Source organism: Aedes albopictus, chromosome 2 (assembly GCF_035046485.1).
Source record: "Aedes albopictus strain Foshan chromosome 2, AalbF5, whole genome shotgun sequence".
NCBI classification, from domain to species: domain Eukaryota; kingdom Metazoa; phylum Arthropoda; class Insecta; order Diptera; family Culicidae; genus Aedes; species Aedes albopictus.
The window spans coordinates 491685027-491693360 of record NC_085137.1 but is presented as its reverse complement, the minus strand read 5'-3'; positions in this window follow the sequence as shown (position 1 = coordinate 491693360).

Here is an 8334-nt window from a genome sequence, read left to right as displayed (position 1 = left end):
TCCATAGTTTTCCCCCACGGCAACGGGAATGGGCTACGATGTTGTTCTGCAGCTAGAGTTCGGTATCACAGCGTCTGCTTCCAGATTAGAATTCCAATCTCCATTACCGGGTAAGTTGTACAGCCTCTCCGCAAAACCAACGATAACCGCCATTATTTCCTTGTACAGAAACTCAGTCTTCCGAGAGCGAATCGTTCAAACGAATGATGAAGCTGATGCTGAAGAACGTCTCGAGATGCGGTGTCTTTGTGGCCAACAGATTAGTCGGCAGCAAAACAGGAAGCAATCTTATAGAAAAGTACAATGAGCACCTTCCGTGTATAATTATATTTGTTGCTACACTTTATGTGTTGCTGACTTTGCTTTGGCGCACCTTAACAAAACGTCAAACGACGCGTCAGAGCATTTCCGTTTTCCCTTGTGTTTTTTTCATAACCGATTTTGTACTCGATCAGAGCGGACGCAATAAAGTGAACTCGTTGCAAAGTACCTCGCGTGTGTTGTAGTTTTTTCTTTCGGCTGGTTTCCCTTTTTCGCTATCGTCTCAAGTGTGCTTCCGTCCGGTGGAATTCCTCCCACAGGTTATTGGCTCAGCGCGGAGCATAGTGAAAAGTGCGGATAAGCGAAGAAACGGTTTCCCGGACAAATTCCGAAGACGCGAGTGCGAAGCCGTCGGTAGTGTTTTTCCATGTGGTATCGAGTGTGAAAAACAATATGGCGGAGAGTGCAAAAATATCCTTCCCGAAACTGAACCCGACTAATTGGGGATCGTGGAAGCAGAGAATGATGTGGCTCCTGGAAAAAGAAGATTTATGGGAAATTGTCAGTGAGCCGAAGCCGGAGCCAGAAACCGATGATTGGAAAAAGCGTGATCGAAAGGCTCGCGCGAACATCGGTTTGTTTATCGAGGAAAGCCAATTTAAACTAGTGAAGGATGCGCAAAGTGCTAGTGAAATGTGGAGTGCTCTCAAGCAGCACCACGAAAAGGCGACAATGTCGACCGTGGTTCATTATCTGAGCCAATTGTGTGCCGTGAACATGTCGGAAGGGGGGAATATGGACAACCACCTGAACGGCATGGAAGAAATCTTCGATAAACTCGCTGCTGCCGGACAGAATCTCGACGAATCATTGAAGATCGCGATGATTTTTCGGAGTGTGCCGTCGTCGTACCGGTCGTTAGTGCAAAGTTTGCAGTGTCGCGCGGATGATGATTGGACGGTGGCGTTAGTGAAAGCTCGGTTGTTGGATGAATATTCCCAACGTCGCGATCGTAGTGAAGTTCCATCGGAAGAGTTAAAGGCGATGAAGTTGGATTCCGGAAGTGATAAAGGTGGAAAAGTGTGCTACTTTTGCAAGCAGCCCGGTCACTTCCGAAGCAGCTGCAGGAAGTGGCTGGCACAGAAGAAATCGTGTGAACCGAGCAAGAAGAATGACAAGAAGAAGAAAAGTGGTGATCCAGAGGCGAAACAGGCACAGGGAGCGAGCAATGCTGTGTGTTTTCTAGCGGGTTCGAGCAGCCCGGCGTGTTGGGTCATTGACAGTGGGGCAACTTGTCATATGACAAGCAACCGTGATTTTTTCTCGTCGTTGGACAAAACCGTCGGTTCGAGTGTGACCCTCGCTAATGGGAAGAAGACGAAAGCGTGTGGCATTGGCGAAGGAATCATTTTTGGGGAAAACAAAAGTGGTGAAAGTGTGGAAATCACATTGAAGAATGTGTTATTTGTGCCGGAACTTGATGGGGGACTGATTTCGGTAAGTCAGCTGGCTTCGAAAGGATTCGAGGTCAAGTTCAGTGATGCAGGTTGTGTGATCCTGAATGCTGCAGGCGAAACAGTGGTGGTTGGTGACAGAGTTGCTAGTCTGTACCAGCTGCGCATACAGGGAAGATCGCTGAAGGCCCGGAGTGATCACAAACTGCATTGCCAACACACCTGGCACCGTCGGGTAGGACACCGAGACCCCAACGTATTGCCTTTGATGAAAAAGGATGATCTGGTAAGTGGCTTTGATTATATTGACTGCGGTGCTCGCATTACCTGCGAAAGCTGCCTGAAGGGAAAACTTGCCCGTAAGCCGTTTCCCGCGGTAACGGAGCGGAAGGCCACGCGTCCCCTTGATCTGGTTCACACAGATCTATGTGGGCCAATGGAGAATACCACGCCGTCGGGGAATCGTTATTTCATGACAATGATTGACGATTTTTCCCGGTATACTGTTGTCTACCTGTTGAAAAACAAGAGCGAGGCGGCGGGGAAGATTAAGCAGTATGTTCGGTGGACGCAGAACAAGTTCGGAAGGAAACCGCTCATCATTAGGTCAGATGGTGGGGGGGAGTATATCAACCGGGATCTGCGAGAGTTCTACGAGGCGGAGGGTATCAAGGCACAATGGACAACGCCGTATTCCCCGCAGCAGAACGGGGTCGCCGAGCGCAAGAATGGGTCCCTTCAAGAAATGGCGCTCTGTATGTTGGCGGACGCGGACATGGAGAAATTGTATTGGGGCGAGGCGACAATGACAGCAACGTACCTCCAAAACCGGTTGCCGTCCCGAGTTGTTAGTAAAACTCCTTACGAGCTGTGGGAAGGACGCAAACCCGATTTGGCACACTTACGAGTGTTTGGCTGCTATGCATACGTCCATGTCCCGGATGCGAAGCGAACAAAGTTGGACAACAAATCCGTCAAACTTACGTTCGTCGGTTACTCTGAAGATCAAAAAGGGTACCGATTCCTGGATCGCTCAACCAAGCGGGTAACGATCAGTCGAGATGCAAAATTCCTCGAACTCAATGATGGATCGGACAAAGATTGTCAACAAGTAGTACCACCGAAGGAAGAGGAAGACGTTGTGCTTCCGATAGGATCACCAACCGGTGAGGAACCGGCCGTACCGGCAGACGCTGTTGCGGCAGATGAAGGCGATTCTCAGGAGGAGTTCGATGGTTTTGATAGTGCAGAGGAAGAATTGTTCGAAGGCGTTGAGGATCAGAATGCGGCCAACAGTGAGGAGGAGCCAAATGGCGAAGAACGAGTGTTGCGGCGACAAGATCGGCGAACCAGAGGAAATTTGCCGAGTCGTTATGATGACTACGTGGTCGGGATCGCGGAGCTTTCAACAGAAGAACCGAATGACTATCGAAGTGCAGTGAAGAGTGATACTTGGAAGAAAGCAATGGAAGAAGAAATGAGATCGCACAAAGTGAATGGTACATGGGACCTAGTTCCATTACCTAAAGGGAAGAAAGTGGTGGGCTCAAGATGGGTCTTTAAACTGAAGAGAAGTGAAACAGGTGAAGTGGTGAAGTATAAGGCGCGCCTAGTGGCGCAAGGCTACAACCAACGTTATGGCATTGACTATTTTGATGTGTTTGCACCAGTGACAAGGCAGACAACCTTTCGTACAGTGCTGGCTGTCGCAGGTAAGACCGGGATGCTGTTACATCATTTCGATGTGAAAACGGCTTACCTGCATGGGACGATCGAAGAAGAAGTGTATATGCGGCAGCCACCAGGGTACGAGGTTGAGGACAAGAAAGACTATGTGTGTAAGCTACGTAAAAGCATTTACGGACTTAAACAATCGGCGCGCTGCTGGAATCGGGCTCTGCATACAGTGTTGGTGAAAATGGGATTCCGGCAGTGCCAGTCCGATGCGTGCTTGTATACTCGGCGGGACGGTGAAGATATGGTGATCGTTCTTGTCTACGTCGATGACTTGTTAGTCGGATGCAAGGATGCATCGAAGATTTCGGCCGTGCTCGAGGAGTTGCGTAAAAGTTTCGACATCACAGATCTAGGGATGGTGAAACATTTCCTCGGTCAAGAAGTTCGGCGCGAAGATGGCTGTTATAGTTTGCGGTTGACAAGCTATATTGAAGACTTGGTGGAACGCTTTGGCCTTGCGGACTGTAACCCAAGTAAAACCCCCATGGATCCTGGATATGTACGTTACGAGGATAGTCAACCAATGGCCGATGTTACACGATATCGAAGTTTGGTTGGCGCACTGTTGTACATCTCCGTGAACTCGAGACCGGATATAGCAGCAAGTGTATCGTTTCTTGGCCGAAGAGTTAGTCAACCGACAATCAATGACTGGAAAGCTGCAAAACGGGTCCTACGATACCTAAAAGGTACTAAGGAGTTGAAACTAAAGTTCGGACCAGGCGAAGAATGGTTGCTGCGTGGATATTCTGATTCCGACTGGGCAGGCGACCACGATACTCGCAAATCCACAACGGGATTCGTGTTCTTGTACGGAACTGGACCGATCAGCTGGGTGAGCCGCCGGCAGACATGCGTGACTTTATCGTCGATGGAGGCGGAGTATGTCGCTTTGAGCGACACGTGCCAGGAGCTTATCTGGATTCGACGGCTGTTATCTGACCTGGAGGAACCACCTCTGGGCGCTACCCACGTATTTGAGGACAACCAAAGCTGTCTCAGCTTCGTTCAAGCGGAACGGACTAGTAAAAGGTCGAAACATATCGACACGCGGCAGCATTTCATCAGAGACCTCACAGATCAGAATGAAGTGAAACTGATTTACTGCCCTACGGATCTCATGGTGGCGGACGTATTAACTAAGCCACTAGGAGCGATCAAATTCACGAAGCAGTTGGAGCGCATTGGTCTATCCCCTTAGGCCTTGGTGTTCATTGAGGAGGAGTATAGAAAAGTACAATGAGCACCTTCCGTGTATAATTATATTTGTTGCTACACTTTATGTGTTGCTGACTTTGCTTTGGCGCACCTTAACAAAACGTCAAACGACGCGTCAGAGCATTTCCGTTTTCCCTTGTGTTTTTTTTCATAACCGATTTTGTACTCGATCAGAGCGGACGCAATAAAGTGAACTCGTTGCAAAGTACCTCGCGTGTGTTGTAGTTTTTTCTTTCGGCTGGTTTCCCTTTTTCGCTATCGTCTCAAGTGTGCTTCCGTCCGGTGGAATTCCTCCCACAAATCTGAGTATCAATCCGTCCCCACGCTGGAATATGAGTACTCTGCCCGGAAGATGTCTATCTATAGGTAGCTAGTACCTACCGATCGTGCGTCATATTGTTGCTTGTATTTACTGGCAAGCGCGAATGGTCAAGAAAAGGTCGAGAACGAAAACTGTTTCTTTTGTAGTACAATGGTCGTTGATTTTTATAATATTTCATTATATTGGGAGGGAGAAGAGTCGTATCTCGTCCACCAGAATTCCGAATAAACATTTATATTGAGAGCTTTGATTTCTGTAGATTATTGGACGTATTCGTTCTAGAACTATCGTGACATCACCTAATTCCATTCACTTTTTTGCGGCTCCTAATCTGCCGTTCTACACATAATTGTCCCATGATGTATGGGAATACCTCTGAACTTGGGACCAAGCTTGGGACTAATGGGTGTAGAACGGCAGTAATTCGCTTTAGGATTTTTCCCCTCTGGGGATTCTCTCTGGAAATTCCTCCAGATATTCGCGCTGTAGTTTCTATCAGAAATTACCTCTTCGGATTCCTTCTAGGAATTCCTCCGGAGATTCCCTCTGATAATTCCTCTAGAAATTTCTTTTGGAGATTCCTCCTGAAATTACTTTTTGGGATTCCTTCAAGGATTCTATCTGGAAATTCCTCCGGGGGTTTCCTCTGTGGATTCCTTCATGGAGCCTTTCATAAATTACCTTTTGGGATTTCGCCAAAGATTCCCTCTAGGGATTTCTTCAGGGATTCCCTCTGATGATTCCTCCAGGAATTCCCTCTGGAGGATTCCTCTAGAAATTCAATCTGGGGATTCATCCAGGGATTCCTCTGCGGATTCCTCTTGAAACTCTTCATGGGGAATCCTCCAGGAGTTCTATCTAAGGAGTTCCCTCTGTGGATTCCACCAGGATAACTCTCTGGATATTAATCCAAAAGTTCCCTGTGGGGATTTCTTCAAGAATACTTTCAGGAATTCCTGATTTTTTCAGGGATTTCTTCAGGAATTCCTTCAGTAGTTCTTTAAGGAATTCCTTCGAGAAAGAACTTACGGAGTTCTCCAGGTATTCTTTCAAGGTTTCCTTCAGGAATTCTTTCAGAGTTTCCTACAGATATTACTTGAATGATTCCTGTAGGAATATCCCCAACTAACAATCGCCAGCCGCAAACAAGCATGCATGCTGAATTGTTGCTTTATAATAGTTATTGTAGCTGAACTAAAATTATGCTGTACACATTACTGTACAAATGCTATTTCAATTGAAAAAGTAGCCAATGTTCAACTTTTCATATTGGTATTAACAATGATAATTTAAAACACTTTTCAAACGTTTAATAAATTTTTTATTCGACTCGCAGTAATTCCTTTACAACATAGTTTAACAAGACTTTTTTCTGCTTCTTGTTGAGTTCATGTAAAAAATAGGACATGTATCTGTAAAATGTGTTTTTCACAAGTCACAAGTCACAAGAGGTAATTTCTGATAGAAACTACAGCGCGAATATCAGGAGGAATTTCCAGAGAGAATCCCCAGAGGGGAAAAATCCTAAAGCGAATTACTGCCGTTCTACACCCATTAGTCCCAAGCTTGGGTAATCCCCAGAAGAAGCTCCTGGTGGAATCCCCAGAGCAAAATTCTGGAGGAATCCCCGGAGGAAACTCCTGGAGGAATGCCCAGAGGAGTTCTCGAAAAAAATCTCTGGAGAAAACCTCGAATACTGAATTTTGATAGGGTCTCGTAAGTTCCGGTAGCTTGATCTGGAGCTTCATGTCAATACTATTTTTTTGGCAATAGTAGCAAGTTTTCAACGGAATCTATCGGAATTCCGCCGGGTACATTCACGGAATCTATCGGATGCATTCATTTGTAAAATATTCTATGCGTTTCCTAAAGCGGCTAAAATCTTGGCTAAAATACCCAGCAGGAAGTCAAATCCCAATCAAAATGTTCACGTCGTTGTTCTGGCAGCTGGTGATGTGAACCCTGCAGTGTACGTTCTGGGCTAGATTCTGGTTTCCGGCTAAAAATCCGCAACACCAAAACAGATCATTCCAAAACAATTTGCAATAATGCAGAAAAACATTGGATAAAACAAAATAGAAATGAAAAAAGATGAAGAATTGTAAACATGTTTACATCCGAATATCACCTGTCAAGCAATATCACCAAACACCCAGTGTGAACGGTTTCGTGATATTGTTATATCACTTTGCTTGTATCATGATATAACTCCGTAGTCTGAACATGGCATTAAGGATAAAGTTGCTGGAGTATCAAGATGGCCGCCACAATGACCGTCTTTTATTCTACTCGAATTTCTTGAGCATAAATCAGGGAATCCAGCTAACAAGTTGGTTTGAAATTGTTTCTTGCTGCGATTACTTATAGTGAACACCGAGTAGCACTTTCAGGCTAATGCGATTGATGGGTCTCTAGATTTGTGCTCGAGAAAATGCGTTGTTTGAAAAGTGGCCGCTGGTGATTTTCACCTTAAACCAAGAATCGAGTATAGGCCATTGAGCCATATTCTGTTACTTATTCGTTTATTTGAAACCCTCATTATTTCAAGATTCGTTAGAAATAATCATGGCATACACAGATAAAAATAATGAGATTTACACGTCATGTAAACTTAATTTTACTCATGTAAACTTAATGTTGTAATGGTTTACATGATATATCATGTAAATTTGTGTTATATGTCATGTAAACTCTCAGAGTCATGCTGAATTACATGACAAATAATGGAAGTTTACATGATATTTCATGAACATTACATGATATGTCATGTAAACTTCTATGATATCCCACGCTCCAAATATGTGTTGGAAACCGGCGGAACAGGTGCACAGCGGAATGGCCTACGACGGAAGACAACCGACTAGGGACTCGCACGAAAGGGAGAAACAATAAACAACTAGAGTAGTCGTGTGTCGTTCATTTTGTTGTCATTCCACATCGAACCGCGTACCAATAAAAGTGTTTATTGACGAGTCTCCGCTTTTTCTTTCTGCGATCGCGCGAGTCCCTAGTCGGTTGTCTTCCGTCGTAGGCCATTCCGCTGTGCACCTGTTCCGCCGGTTTCCAACAGGTAATGTGCCCAGACCGTGCAGAAGAAAAGTAAGACTTTTTTCGAGCACGCAAAAAACGACCGGAGTGTGCCCCGCCGGGTGGAAAAGTTTTGTGCTTGGTTGATGTCGTTGCGGTTGGCTCGTTTTCAGCGCGTTTGCGGTGTGGTTGTCGGTACCCGTTCGGAGCGTCGACTTGGCTGTTTGCGGTCATCGTGAGAGCGGAAGAGTTTGCTGTCTTAAAGCTGAAGAGCAGTGAGCGAAGAAGAAGAACTTGATCAGCGGGAAAACAGAC